The sequence below is a fragment of the Triticum dicoccoides genome, chromosome 7A (genome assembly GCF_002162155.2).
Source record: "Triticum dicoccoides isolate Atlit2015 ecotype Zavitan chromosome 7A, WEW_v2.0, whole genome shotgun sequence".
Lineage (NCBI taxonomy): Eukaryota > Viridiplantae > Streptophyta > Magnoliopsida > Poales > Poaceae > Triticum > Triticum dicoccoides.
The window spans coordinates 472,944,734-472,960,984 of NC_041392.1; positions in this window are offsets into that span (position 1 = coordinate 472,944,734).

Here is a 16,251-nt window from a genome sequence, read left to right on the forward strand (position 1 = left end):
TGCATCGTCAGCTTGGCTGCCTTCAACGTCCTCCTGATAAGTATCATTGTCAATGAGATGCATGAAAAGTGAACCAAGTGAATCAAGTTCTACCTCAACTTCCGGTTCATCCGGGTCATCATCTAGTTCCATACTGATGCGTTCAGGTGCCTTCCACTTTGTGGTTTTTTTGACGGATTTTGTTTTAGGACGAGAAGGCTTTACCGCTTTTTCTTGAGGTTTCTTCTTCCAAAACGGATCATCACCCTGCTTACAAATAAGCAGAAGGGTATTCAAAGATTGTACAGTCTAAAGGTATCAAGTGTAAAGCGGAAGAACAATACTTACATCAGGCGGTTTGTTTTGCGTGTAAAAGGGGTTTAATCCGGTTTGGCGACAGACAACTTCCGATTCGTTCAATATTTTCTTGACAGCTTCAGTAACTTCTTCATCTGTTAGCTGAATATTGATATGACATTGGGAGTCTTCTACTTCACTAGTATACTCGCACATTAAACTGGAGCGGCGACTTAACGGCAAGATACTCCAGGATATCCAGCAACGGACGAAGTCTACACCTGTTAAACCGTTGGCCAGGAAGGCACTCAGCTTGGCGAGTTGAGGTGCGTACGAGGCCCGTTCCTGGGCACTTAGTCGTTGTGGAAGTGGATGAGTATTGGCAAGCCGGTGGGCACGGTAACCCAACAGAGGGTTCTCATCTTCAGGGGAGGTGTCTCTACAGTAGAACCAAGTTTGATTCCATTCTTTGGGGTGACTGTGTAGCTTGGCATGAGGAAACTCAACTTCTTTCCTTTTCTGAATGGAGACGCCGCCAAGTTCAGTATTGGGACCGTCTACGAATTCAGTGCGCCGGTTCAGATGGAAGAAATCTCGGAACACCTCAACAGTTGGCTCTTCTTGTAGGTACACTTCACAGAAGACTTGGAAGTTGCATATATTGGATACCGAGTTGGGTCCAATATCTTGAGGGTGGAGTTGAAAGCTGGCAAGCACATCCCGGAAAAACTTCGATCCGGGCGGTTTGAAGCCACGGCCTATGTGGTCAACAAATACCACTACTTCACCCTGCTTGGGAGTAGGAGGATTCTCCGGTCCAGGAACTCGCCACCGGATCTCATTCTTCTTTGGTAAGGTACCGATCTGACCATTCCATTCAGTTGTTCCTCGGCAACCCGGGAGGGAGCCCAGTTGCAGGAATAAAACTGCTTGGCCATTGCAAGTGAAAAGCTGAAAGGAAATGCCGGTTTAGAATTCATTCATGGTGATGCATAAGGTACAACAGGACAAAGGAATCCAAGTATGTGAAATTGGTAAACCAGAGGCTGATACAATTATGAATGACAAAGCGATAAGCGGAAACGGAGGTATACACATACTATTAAACCGGAGTATGACAACGGAGATAAAGGGATTGCCGGTTTACAAGGGGACTAATGGTATATAATAGATTACTCTCTACAAGGGTAAACCATATATGTGATAAAGAAGGTACAGATCTAAAGCAAGAACGACTAAGTAAGGTAAAACAGGTTTCACAAGACTGCAGTGAAATTTTGGATCTACCGTAAGTCAGGAAAAGGAAAAATATTGAGACTTAAAAGTTTGGTCCCGAAGCAGTTCACAGAAGGTCTAGATCAAGTTACGATTTGGATCAAATGGCTAAGATAATGAGTTTCATAGCTACTATGCGGAACACATCAAGATCAAGCTCTGTTATCTATGGGTTGACGAAGGACATGAGGAGATAGACATGAACCCGCATGAACCCTAATGGATCTATAGAGGAAAGAGGAGAGGCTTATGGCAGCGGTTGAGGTAGCAGAGATGCGCCGCGTCTTTCTGATGCAACCAGGTAGATGCAGCGGCCGATGGTGATGCAGAAGCGAAGCTCGACGACGGTGGCGGTGCTCGGAGGCAGGGGCATCGCGAGGAGGAAGAAGAAGCGAAGAGATGAAGGGGGGGGGGAGGAAATGACCCTTGGCCTTATTTATAAGGTAAAGGGGGAGGTGACGGGCCTGAAAATCGAGGAGCCCGAAAATGGGATAGATAACGGAGCGGTTGCCTCGATTGTCGAAGGCTCATTAACTGAAGGTGAGATGTATCATTTTTAATAACAAAGTGATGTCATGTCGATTTATCATGATTCTGGAGTATGACATCATGGCGGTTTACAAGATCAAGGTGAACATGCAAAGGAGGAATTTATCTAAGTGTTGAAGATTGACATGAACAAGTTCAAACCAATCTGGGGCCTAATGTTGGGGATATTACTATTGGACGTAAACTGGCTAGGTGTAGCCGGGTTAACTCTATGAAGATATAAGCCCATAAAGATGTGAGGATGGTGGCGCTTTATGAAGGCCCAAGGCCCAAAGGTGGGTTAAGGCTTGTAGATGTTAACCGACTCTTTCATGTAACTTGTATTGTAAGTTAGAAGGAATAGAGACCGAGCCAGATACATTTATGATCCGGCCTCGGGACTCTGTAAACTGGCGGGCGTCAACCTATGGATATAAAGGGACGACCCGGTAGCGTTTTAGGGACAACACAACAGACAACAACTCGAGAGCCAGGCAAGGCGGATTCGCTCCCTGGTCATCGAAACCCTAGCAATACCAACACAACTAGACGTAGGCTTTTACCTTCATCGAAGGGGCCGAACTAGTATAAAACCCTCGTGTCCCTTGCTCGGTTTAACCCCTTTAAGCTAACCCATAGTGATGGCTCCACGACTAAGTCCTTTCACAAGGACATCTTCCGTGACAAACCCACGACAGAAGTGGAGAATCATCGTAACAAAAAAATAAAGTTTCTACAATCTGATCGCGGAGGCGAATATTTGAGTTATGAGTTTAGCCTTCATTTAAAACAATGTGGAATTGTTTCACAACTCACGCCACCTGGAACACCACAGCGTAATGGTGTGTCCGAACATCGTAGCCGTACTTTATTGGATATGGTGCATTCTATGATGTCTCTTACCGATTTACCACTTTCGTTTTGGGGTTATGCATTAGAGACAGTTGCATTCATGTTAAATAGGGCACCGTCTAAATCCGTTAAGACGACACGTATGAACTGTGGTTTGGCAAGAAACCTAAGCTGTCATTTCTTAAAGTTTGGGGTTGCGACACTTATGTGAAAAGGCTTCAACCTGATAAGCTTGAACCCAAATCGGAGAAGTGCGTCCTCATAGGATACCCTAAGGAAACAATTGGGTAGACCTTCTACCACAGATCCAAAGGCAAGATCTTTGTTGCCAAGAATTGAACCTTTCTAGAGAAGGAGTTTCTCTCGAAAGAAGTGAGTGGGAGGAAAGTAGAACTTGATGAGGTAAGTGTACCTTCTCTCGAATTGGAAAGTAGCACATCAGAGAAACCCATTCCCGTGATGCCTACACAAACTAGAGAGGAAGCTAATGATGAAACTTTGAATCAAGTTACTACTGGACCTCGTTGGTCAAACAGAACACGCTCTGCACCAGACTGGTACGGTAATCCTGTCCTGGAAGTCATGTTATTAAACCATGGAGAACCTACACTACAAAAAAAGACACATCCGTGACATTTTGGGCCGAACAATTTTTTTCCCTGTCATGCTTATGACACTTCTATGACGATAATTGTGACAAAACCCGGTATCATCATAGATGTGGTGGGGTCCTACATCTATGACAAAAAATCATGACAGAAAATGGGCTTTTTGTCCTGGGCGGGCCGGAGACGCAGCTGCATGACATTCTTTGGGCCGTCCATGACGGAAAAACCATGGTAGATGCGAGGGCGAGGAAAGTATCGGGGAGTTCCCGATTATGGTGGGTGGTCGGGGGCTGAGCGATGCATGTTTTCTCTCGTACGTGTGTGCGAGGCATTGGGCTGTAACTAAACCCAAGCGAGGCGTTGGGCTCTAACTGAACCCGAGCGATTTCACTGCAGGCTACACGTTACTGAATCCGAGCGATCGATCGATCCCTTGCTGTTAACTGAACCCGAGTGTTTCCTTCGCTACTGCTGCTAACTGAAGCCGATCGAACACTGCTGCCTCCTTCCCTTGATGAACAGTGAGCGTTGTTGAGGGGGTTTGGATGAACAGTTCCCGGTGGGGGGTTGGATGAACAGGACCCCATGGTAATAGAGGCCGTTGCCGCTGGATGAACAGCACCCCGATCGATCGAGCCGGTGGATGAACAGGACCCCGTGGAGGGCTGGATGAATAGGACCCCGTGGAGGGCTGGTTGAACAGTAGCTGGTGGAGGGCTGGTTGAATAGTAGCTGGTGGAGGGCTGGATGAACAGTAGCCCGTGGAGGGTGGTTGAACAGGATCCTATGGAGAGGGGTGGTTGAACAGTAGCCGGTGGAGGAGTGGTGGAGGCTGGATGAACAGGAGCCCGTGGATGAACAGGAGCAGGTGGAGGCTGGAGGAATTCGACGTTGGATGAACAGGAGCCCGTAGAGGCATTCGACGGTGGATGAACAGTAGCCCGTGGAGGCAGTCGATGGTGGAGATGAACAGTATCCCGTGGAGTCCCGTTTTGTGGTACGCCACACCCCTCCTGATGAATAGGACCCCAGTTTCAACCGTAGCGCTCCAACACAAGTCCGTTTCCTCCGTTTTGCGGTACGCCACACCCCTCTCGATCAACAGGACCCCGTTTCGACCGTAGGAGGTCCGTTTCCTCCGTTTTACAGTACGCCAGACCCCTCCCGATGAACAGGATCCCGTTTCCACCGTGGCCGGTCGAACACAAGGCCGTTTCCTCCGTTCTGCCGTATGCTAGTCTTTGTTTCCATCGGCTATTCCATACAAGCCGGTTGGCTCCCAATGAACACGACGATGCATTCCGTTCCGACCCAGCCGGTTGCCTTCTCATGATCATGACGACGGCGCAGCTTCTCCGTTCCGACCCAGCCATGTGCACGAGCCCTGGTCGTACGTATGCACGAGTAGGCGTTCGAGACCCCACCTATATGTACGTACGTGGTCGTATTTTCTTTCTTGCACCCTGGCCGCTGTACGTACATGTACATGCTACGTGCGCGCCTCTACTATGACATGTGCACGCCTCTTCATCGACCAGTATGTACATACACGTTCGCGACCAGAATGACAAGGCTACATATGCTTCGACCAGGTGGGTCCCAACTGTCAGGCACTTCCTTGCATGTGAAGATGTAGCTGGTGGGTCCCAGCAATCATGGGGCGAATCATTTTTTTGCCCGTAATATGGATGCACTTCCTTGCATGCGAAGATGTAGTTGGTGGGTCCTAGCGGTCCGGTGGGTCCCTACTGTCAGGTGGAGAAATAATTATTTTGCGTGTAATAAGGAGGCACTTCCTTGCTGCGGCCGTGGACCCAGCTGTCAGCCCCTCCATGTACAGTACTCTTCCGATGGAAGTCATTCCTTGACCATGTTGACCACGCCGTGCCGAGAGCACCAGGGCGGTGGACGACGGCGAGGCCTAGGAAGGGGATGAAACGGAGCCGGGGGAAACGCGGTAGTGGTTGCCCGCGCGGAGAGGAGTACGAGGGTTCACTGGTTTGGCTACAGTGTGAGGCTGCTGTCGCCGCAGAATAACATGGGGTCTGGGTGAGTAGAGGGATGGCCAGGCCAGCGGCGGGAGTAGTAGGGGGCGGTGAGGCCTCCGCGGCATCACAGCCGGCCACGGGAGACAGGAGCACACAGCACGACCGGTGCTGCTTTGGGCGGCTGGCGCAAGAAGACCAGAAGTTGCAGAAGCACTACGGCCGTTGGATGGACATAGTACGGTCACTGGAGCTAGAATCGTTCATATTGACTAAGTTGACAAAGCCCTCCATCCCCGTCAACTTAGTAGGCCCACAAGTCAGCCTCCCATTATGCTGGGTCCCAGCTAGCAGGGGGAGTATTCATTTTTTTGTGCGTAATAAGGAGGCACTTCCTTGCGTGCGAAGATATAGCTGGTGGGTCTGAGCTGTCAGCGGCAGGAACATTTTTTTCACGAAATATAGAGGTCCTTACGGTGGGTCCCAGATGTCAGGTGGGGAATCATTATTTTGTGCATAATAAGGAGGCATTTCCTTGTGTGCGGCCATGGACCCAGTTGTCGGCCTCTCCACGTACAGTCCACTTCGGATGCATGTCGGTCGTTTACCACGTTGACCACGCCGCGCCGAGAGCACCAGGGTGGTGGACGACGGCGAGGCGAAGGGAACGACACAGAGCTAGGGAAGACACGGCAGTTGTTTCCCACGCGGAGGGTAGTACGAGGGTTTACTGGTCCGTCTGCCATCGCGGGAGAATAACAGCAGGTGTGGGTGAGTAGAGGGATGGCTAGGCCAGTGATGGGAGTATGGTGGGGCGGTGGGGCCTGCGCGGCAGCATAGCCGGCCGCGGGAGGAGGGAGCAGGCAGTCCCGCCGGCTCTTGTTTGAGCGGCTGGAGCACGAAGAGCCGAGATTGAAGAAGCACGACGGCCGTTGGATGGACATCCAACAGTCACTGCTTGTGCGTCAACCTTTTTTTAGGAAAGCCTCAAATCTGTGGAAAACAGCATACAACCCATCTGCCATTATTTGTAATAATTTACAGCCCATTTGCTAATTCTTAAGGGTTTTTTGGAGCCCATATTCTTTTTGTTAGCATTACAGCCCATATTGTGGCCACGGTTAAAAAATTATACGAAATTTTGCATATTTCGGTGCGGTCCGAACTATTTTTAATCCTGAAATTTCGAGTCACATTCAAACTGATTTTAGAAATAAATGTATATCAATATAAAATCCAACAAATTGTCCACGCATAAAAATCAATGCAATTTAAAATCTGGAAATAAAAAAAGAAATTTGAAACTAATTGCCGGTTTTATGTGTTTTAAAAATGTACAACCCATTTCTCATTGCTGATAGGCCATTTTCTCGGCCAGTCGAATGAAGCTCTCCTCGTCTTGAAAGATTTGTAGCCCAACAGGCCTGACAAAGCGACTTACTTGACAAATCACAAAAAAACTGGGCTAGCCATTTTCAGAAAGAAAGAAAAAAACAACCGGGCTGGTCTGTGGTAAACATAAAAGAATAGGTTGTCTAGGAAGGCCAGAGTGCCCCGCACAGCCTAGTTGACACCCTACTTCCGTCTCAAAAACAAATTAGATAAATGCCACCCCAATTATGATGATTCATAAAAATGCCACTGCAATTTTTGCAAACTTTGAAAAACGCCACTGCAATTTTTTGCAAACTTTGAAAAATGCCACCGCAGACTTCAAAAAATGCCACTCGAAATGGCATGAAATGGCATTTTTCAAAGTTTTGAAATTGCAGTGGCATTTCTCAGAATCACCAGATTTGGAGTGGCATTTATCAAATTAACACAAAACAAAAATAATTGGGCGAGCTGCTGGGTCCCTGGTGTCAGCCGCTCGTTGTGCAATTCTCTCGTTTATTGACTATGTTGACAATGGCATGGGACCCAGATGTCAGAAATCCATTAGGAGCAGCCATTTTTTATTGGCTTGAAATAAGGAGGCACTTGCTTGCGTACTGCCATGAACTTGGTGGGTCCCTGCTGTCATCCTCTCCACATACAATCATCTCCTGATTGTGTACGCGTCAACCTGGTAGGCCCACGAGTTAGCCTCTAAACTCGTGGTGGACAAATACAACCCATTTAAAAAAATAACAGCGCATTCCATATGTTCAAATGGAAAGTTCAACATTCAGAGCAAAGTAACAGGTCTGATCCAGATATAGAGTACTGAACTTCCATGTGGTCCTGTTCCAACATGTCAGTGAGACGACGACGAGTCCTTTCGTACAATTTCTGAACGGACGTCTATGTAGGCCAGGGCGCCTCTTCGTGTACTGTGGCAACCGTCCACTGACTCTTCGCCTTTCCCTCTCGATTTGGAACTGTTGTTGCACGCTCTTCCTCCCTCCTCCATTTGCCTTCACCCTTTCTTCTGCCATTGTTTGACGTCTTCTCCATGGAGGGAACAGGCTAGAAACGACCCCGTTATTCTTGCCCCGATCTGAATGATGATGCGGTGGAGGAACTCATTGATTGGTGTGACGTCATCACCTCGGCTAGCATGGCAGGTTCATTCAAGACCATTCTCGACTCAAATAATAACATCATTACAAGGAACCCAAGGGTCCAGGAGCGGTTTTGATCTCTCCTATCTTCTTCACCGTGACCCTACTCACTAGCGCGGGGACGACGGAAGCCTCGACTTGTGCAAGTTGATGCCACTTGATAATGATACGTGTGATGTTAAGATGCCATCACTTGAGGGCAAGGCTTGGGCAGGCGCAAATGAAGATTGGGTTGTTTATATTGGGTACAACTGCGAGTGGGAACTTGTGAATGTGTACACTCGTCACCGGGTTCCACTTCCAAAAATCTCAGACCGCCCAGAGGTTGAGCACACAGATGATCTACGTGAGTTCAAATATGATCATGGTAATTGTCGTCTATGGAAGATAGCAATTTGTCAAGTTCCCAACCGCTCTTGGGATTACATGAACTATGAAGTTGTTGCTATCTTCGACAAGCTTGTTGCCTTCCCTACTTCCACGCCTCGATGGATATTGCTGAAAAATCAATTTCTGTACATGGATGAGTAATGTGATGCAATCCAATACGAGGTCTTGTGTTTGCTGCCACCACTCGTGGCACTGTTTTTGCATGGAATCATCATGCTTTCGGTAGGTTTGTATTCAACCGTAATTATAATTGTTTCATCCACATGCATGCGGGTTAGCTAGTTTCCCTTTACTAATTAATCAACCTTCTTGTGTTTCCAAGGTCCTGTGAACATTCCACCACCTATACTTGAAACAAATTATAACCAAGGGGGAGATGACGATGCTGATGATCACGAGCATGAGGACGAGCAGGACCCGTATACTTAGTCGTGCTTGGCAACTTATTCCGATGGATCACCTCTTCTTGTCTGTATACAAGGCACTGCTGATGTTACTAAGGAAGCAGGTGTTGTCTCGCATGGTCGCATTCTCCGGACCTATTCCAACATTCGTTGCAGGGTATTCAGGATGGATACTAGTGTACTAGCGCCAACACCTTCTCACTGGTTCAGTACTAAAAGTCTTGGAGGAAACTCGCTCTTCCTTGGACAGAACTATCCAATCATGGTGAAACGCGATCCAGCTGCTGTTGGCACAACGTTACTACCATTTATGGGAAGCAACTGTATCTATACCTCGGTCATTGCTATGTTTCCCTACCATCATAATATGGGTCCTGACATAGCCCGCTTCGGCCTGGATGATTAGTCCTGCGTTGGTCTCAAGACTGACAGTGGCTGGCCCTTCCCAGAAAATCACTTCTGGCTCAAAGCAAGCATTTCCAATGCCGAGGATTGGTTAGGTTCAAGTTCATTTCACTGCTTGTTATTTGTTGTGTGATGAGAACTTTAGTATTTACTATAGTGTATCGTCGTTGTCATTGTGGGTTCATGACCTGTTGTATGTAATAAAATGATATGCCTATGATGGACTTGCTAAATTTATGAATGGCTTTCGAGTCGCTTCTCTGAGTGGGTGCTGTGATGAGGCAAAAAATATTTTCCGAATACATAATTGTAAGTGCATTGCAATAGGTTATCGGATGAGTCCAATCAACAACAGTACTACTACTATTTGTACTAGCTTCACATGCTTCACGTGTCGGGCGGGTGTTTTTACTGTAGCTGTGAATCCCATCATCCTAGGTCCTCGGATGCGTCCAGTAGAAATTGCATTCTGATGTTTGGGTTCAAAATTTCAAAACTGCTGCACTATCTCTACATCTACGTATATGTAATACAACAAGTTTTAAACTTGAGACCAGTCACCCACCCTCACAAAGAACACTTTTAAACCTAGCACAGACTCCAGGAAATTTTGCAACGGTGTGAGGTGGGCCATATGTTAATGTGAGGTGGAGTAGTACACTAGGGTGGCCCGGGCCAGAACAAGCATTCATGTCCAGGAGTACGGCACACGCCACCAGCACGACTTCCATCTGACACCATATTTCTTGGAGTCCCTGCTATAGCTATCTCTTCAACCTCGTCGTTTCTCTAACTCAGCCATCGCGCGATGGGCGAGGTGGGGGTTTGCCAATAGTCATTTCCTCAACTGTGGTCCCACTTGTAAGGCCAACTCCAACTCACGACCCCAAACGGACCTCTGTGGCTTCGCTCGTGTGGGGGATAGAAGCCATCCCGCGCGGGCGCTAGTTCTGACAGGACGGCCTTGTCATCAGTGTGTGACCTCTGTGGCAACCGCCCACTCCCCACTAGCCTCTTCGTTGACATGTGGTCTCGTTCCCACATGTCAGTGAGACGACGGCGAGTCCTTTTGTACAATTTTCGAATGGACGTCTATGTAGGCCAGGGCGCCTCTTCGTGTACCGTGGCAACTGTCCACCGACTCTTCGCCTTTCCCTCTTGATTTGGAACTGCTGTCGCACGCTCTTTCTCCCTCCTCCATTTGCCTTGACCCTTCCTTCTGCCATTGTTCGATCGTCTTCTCCATGGAGGGAACAAATCGGAAATGACCGCATTGTTCTTGCCCCGATTTGAATGATGACGTGGTGGAGGAACTCATTGATCGGTGCGACGTCGTAACCTCGGCTAGCATGGCAGGCTCGTTCAAGACCATTCTCGACTCAACTAATAACATCATTACAAGGAACCCAAGGGTCCAGGAGCGGTTTGATCTCCCCTATCTTCTTCACCGTGACCCTATCACTGGCGCGCGGACGACGGAAGCCTCACCTTGTGAAAGTTGGTGCCGCTTGATAATGATACGTGTGATCTTAAGATGCCATCGCTTGAGGGTAAGGCTTGGGTAGGCGCAAATGGAGATTGGGTTGTTTATATTGGGTACAACTGCGAATGGGAACTTGTGAACGTGTACACTACTTCCAGAAATCTCAGACTGCCCAGAGGGTGAGCACACCGGTATTCTACGTACATTCAACTATGATCATGGTGACTGTCATCTACAGAAGATAGCAATTTGTCGAGTTCCCAACCGCTCTTGGGGTTATAGGAATGCTTGTGTTGTCGCTATCTTCGACAAGCTTGTTGCTGTCCTTCAAGGTTCGACTCGATGGATATTGCTCAAAAATCAGTTTCTATACACGGATGAGTATTGTGATGCAATTCAATACGAGGGTCTTGTGTTTGCTGCAACCACTCGTGGCACTATTTTTGCATGGAATCATGATGCTTTCGGTACGTTTGTCTTCCACCGTAATTATAATTGTTTCATCCACATGCATGCGGGTTAGCTAGTTTCCCTTTACTAATTAACCTTCTTGTGTTTCCAAGGTCCTGTGAACATTCCACCACCTATACTTGAAAATTTTTATAACCAAGGGGGAGATGACGATGCTGATGATCACGAGCATGAGGACCCATATAGGAGTACTCAGTGGCGCCTGGCAACTTATTCCGATGGATCACCTCTTCTTGTCTGTATAGAGGGCACCACTGATGTGACTAAGGAAGCAGGTGTTGTCTCGCATGGTCGCACTGTCCGGACCTATTCCAACATTTGTTGTAGGGTATTCAAGATGGATATTAATGTACTAGCACCAACACCTTCTCCTTGGTTCAGTATTAAAAGTCTTGGAGGAAACTCGCTCTTCCTTGGACAAAACTATCCAATCATGGTGAAAGGCGATCCAGCTGCTGTTGACACAATGTTACTAGCATTTATGAGAAGCAATTGTATCTATACCTCAGGCATTGCTATGCTTCCCTACTGTGGCTATCACAATATGGGTCATGAAATAGGCCGCTTCAGCCTGGATGATTAGTCCTGCGTTGGTCTTGAGATTTACAGTAGCTGCCCCTTCCCAGAGAAACTCTTTTGGTTCAAAGAAAGTGTTTCCAATGTCGAGGAGTGGTTGAGCTGAAGTTCATTTCATTGCTTGTTATTTGTTGTGTGATGAAAACTTTAGTATTTACTAGAATGTTTTGTTGGAGCTAATCTATAATCCAACATGTATCCTCGTTGTCGTTGTGTGTTGATGACTTGTTGTATGTAATGAATGGTGCATTTGCATATGCATGTCATAATCTCAATTTATAAATGGTTTTCAACTCACTTCTTGGGGTGTTAGTGCCATAGTAGTATAGCCAGCATCCGTAGTAGTATGAAGTTGCCACATCACATAGAGCCAACCAATAGTTAGTTCTAGTTAGATCAACTAGAGCTAGGTGTCACACGGAGGCCAAGAAATATGGTGATAGAGTGACTGCGTGAGGTGGCCTTGTATGTAGTAGTATGATGTAGGCACAGGGCTTGCCGTGTTTCCTACTCCTCCGGTCTAAATGTGGAGAACATTTGGTCGAGTTCTTCCTCCTTTTGCCGACACGTGGGACATCCAACATACAGGCCGTGTCATGCAAGAAAATGGAGTGGTAGTTGAAGTCACGTGATGTGCATCTTCGGTTAAACTGTAAATAGAATCTTCCTACTCTTGAGTAACTCCAAAAGCGGCCACCAAAGATCTTTATTGGATTTGTTTTTCATCACCTGCACGTCGAGGTGAAAGATGTGCAGGTTCAGTGGGTCCTCTTGCATTTTCACTGACATGTGGGACCGCATGTGAGCAAATAGACGATGGGCTCTGTGTGTCTGCTGGCTGGCTGAGAAGAGAGATAGAGGAGGGCTGAGCACGGACTCCAGGAAATTTGTTCTACGTAACCAGCACCTCGATATAGGCTCGATATAGTGGGGGTGGCATGGGCCATAACTAGCATTCATGTCTAGCAGTACGGCACACGCCACCCACACGAGTCCCATCTGACAGCAATTTTCTTGGAGTCCATGCTACAACCATCTCTTCTCCCTCCTATTTTCTTAGCCATCGCGCGGTGGGAGGGGTGGGGGTTTGCCGATGGTCGGTTTTCTCAACTGCGGTCCCACATGTAAGTGAAAATGCAACACAACACGCATTCCCCCTTGAGCAGTGTGCTGGACCAACCGTGTGGGGGTGCGACGTACGTGAACATGGTAGGCTTTTCCTTTTGAACTTGTAAGTTGTAAAATTTGGTTCTGCTCCATGGCACGACCGATAGGTAGAAATAATGATTTTCCCTAGAGTAATGAGAAGTTTGGTTCTGGCGCAGTTCATGCGTGGAGTACATACGAAAATTATGAAGTTGGTGTGAAAGGTAAGATAATTACTAGTAGTACCATATACTACTACATGGATTTGATGGAAAGATAAAGATACATACGGATCCATCAATGGCATCCTCACGCCCTAGTGCGTCGGGTCACCAACCGACGTGTGAGGAGCAGCGGCGAGCTCAACGTGCTTCTGAACAATGCCGTCCAAGGTTGCCTTGCGGGTCAAGAAGGCCAGCAACCTATCATCCTCCTCTGGCACGTAGTAGTCCTTGTGGACGATTTGCACGTAGACGCGGGTGATTATGTCGACGGTGTCTTGCTGTGCTAGGCGCTGCGCGGCGAGTGCGACCTCGAGGTGGACATTCTCCAGCGTGATGGCGGGCAATCACAGGGCCACCAGTGCGTCGACGAGGTTGTCACCATAGGCCATTGAGGGTGGCGGGCATCGTAGAGCCTGGGCGTGTGGGCTGGAGGCGTACGTCAAGGTCGTCCACGAGCTTCTTGACGACAGTGAACTTGTCGAGGAAGACAACGAGAACCTTGTCGAACAAGGAGATGAAGCTATCATCCAAGAGGCCTCTCGCCCTAGCGGCCTCAAGCACGACCTGGAGATATTCCTCGGTGCTGGGCCGTAGGACGACGTCGTGGACCATCTGGCACAGCCGGCTGATGCTCGCGCTCATCGCATCCATGGGTCTAGCTTCTAGTTAACTGATCTTGCGATTGAAGTGATCACTCTTGCCCTTGGTTAGGGTGCATAGGTGCGTAGGATTTTGTAGATTGGACTGGCGGGGAGAAGTGCAGACTGCGTTGCATTCACGTGTGTGTTGGCCATCTACTCCTCGGCCCTCTACTGCACCTGCCTTTGGCTATATGACAGGTGGGCCAGCCACATGTTGGGACCACGAGTCATTCACCCAAACGCAGGTGCAGTAAGTCAATGAAGCTGCGTCCCCCTCCGTCCCAAAACACTTAGGCACGGTACATTAACTCCCTCATCGTTTCTTATTTCGTTATATATTAACCAATGAGAGATGTGGGACGTGCATGCTTTCAATGACTTGAGACTACCAAACATGACATGCAGTGGTTAGTTCATTGCATGTAAGCCTATTAATTAGCAAAAAGACATTATGTTCTCTCACTTTCCCCTTTGTCTTGGTCACGGTGCACAACCTAAGAGCATGGTTAATACTTAATAGTATAGCTAGCTGCTGGCTATATGATGTTGCCATGTCATAGTAGAGCCATCACTTGTAGCCACTCATACAATAAGGTTAGCTATAAGGCTGGCTATAAGAGTACTACTTTTTCTCATCTTCTTTCTCTCTTTCTCAATATTTATTGTATATCGGCCTAGGAATCCGCATATAGCTAGGCTCTTGCATGAGAGCCCACTCCTCTTTTTCACTTGCTCTAACATGACTTAGACTAGCCACAGTGGGAGTAAGTTCAGCATTAACATCGACTCCAACTCAACAAATTTGCTTATGTGACAATGAGTTAATGAGGAGAGAGGTAGTTTGAGTAACTTAGCTGGTTATTACTGTAACATCACATGTCCCAATGCAATATGAGTCTATAACCTAATAAATGAGGCTTTGCATGTTACCATACTTATGTTACTACCCACTATGAAAGGTAGTACTAGTGTATGTTACTCTTCATTGTGGCTAGTCATACACCTAGACAGAGGGAGTAGACTCAAGTCATTGGATGCATACGCACCCAACGTCTCATATTTGTATTGGGTGATTTCTTTTTTCATGGCAAGAAACAGGGAACGAGGTGGGTAGTTAATGCATCGCGCCTAAAAGTTTTGGGATTACCATTTGGTTCTTGTAACGTGACTAATGCACCAGTACGGAGGGAGTACAATAGTAGTCTTTGATTGCAATTTTTAGTTGGTAGCTTACAAAGCTAAGCGCTCGGTGAGTACAATAGTAGTCTGATTGATGACACTTCATATTTGAGCCATCTACCGGAAGGAATAAAACAATACACCATGTATTTATTTACAGAGGGAGTAGTACATTTTTTGTGACATGCATTACTAGATATTGCTAGTCAAATACTAAATCCAGATGGACGTGGTAGTACTACTAAATCCACACGGTGGTGCTAGTACTAGTAGTAGGACTACCAATGTAGTAGCACTATACTACTCGTTTGTTAAATTATTACGTGCTGCTCATCGCAGTGAAGTGCCAAGACCCTGCGCCGGAGATGACACCTGAGTATAGGCGCCCTGTTCGGCATAACACATAAGTCAGCCTCACCGTCTGTAGTCACTATCATCATGGCTATAGAGCTAGCCTGCTTACAACTAGCCGTGTTCGACATATTTTCCCGTGCGTAGATGCCCGTGCATTGCACGGAACACCAAGATTGGGGGTGGACGGCGCTGGCAACAGCCATTGCTACCTCTTGAGCACTGTGTTGGTTTTCCCTTGAAGAGGAAAGGGTGATGCAGTAAAGTAGCGTAAGTATTTCCCTCACTTTTTGAGAACCAAGGTATCAATCCAGTAGGAGATCACGCTCAAGTCCCACGCACCTACACAAACAAATAAGAACCTCGCAACCAATGCGATAAAGGGGTTGTCAAGCCCTTCACGGTCACTTACGAGAGTGAGATCTGATAGATATGATAAGATAATATTTTTGGTATTTTTATGATAAAGAGAAATAAAGATGCAAAGTAAAATAAACGGCAAAGGAAATAACTAAGTGTTGGAAGATTAATATGATGAAAGATAGACCCGGGGGCCATAGGTTTCACTAGTGGCTTCTCTCAAGAGCATAAGTATTACGGTGGGTAAACGAATTACTGTCGAGCAATTCATAGAATTGAGCATAGTTATGAGAATATCTAGGTATGATCATGTATATAGGCATCACATCCGAGACAAGTAGACCGAAACGATTCTGCATCTACTACTATTACTCCACACATCGACCGCTATCCAGCATGCATCTAGAGTATTAAGTTCATAAGAACATAGTAATGCTTTAAGGAAGATGACATGATGTAGAGGGATAAACTCATCAATATGATATAAACCCCATCTTTTTATCCTCGATGGCAACAATACAACACGTGCCGGTTCCCTTTCTGTCACTGGGATC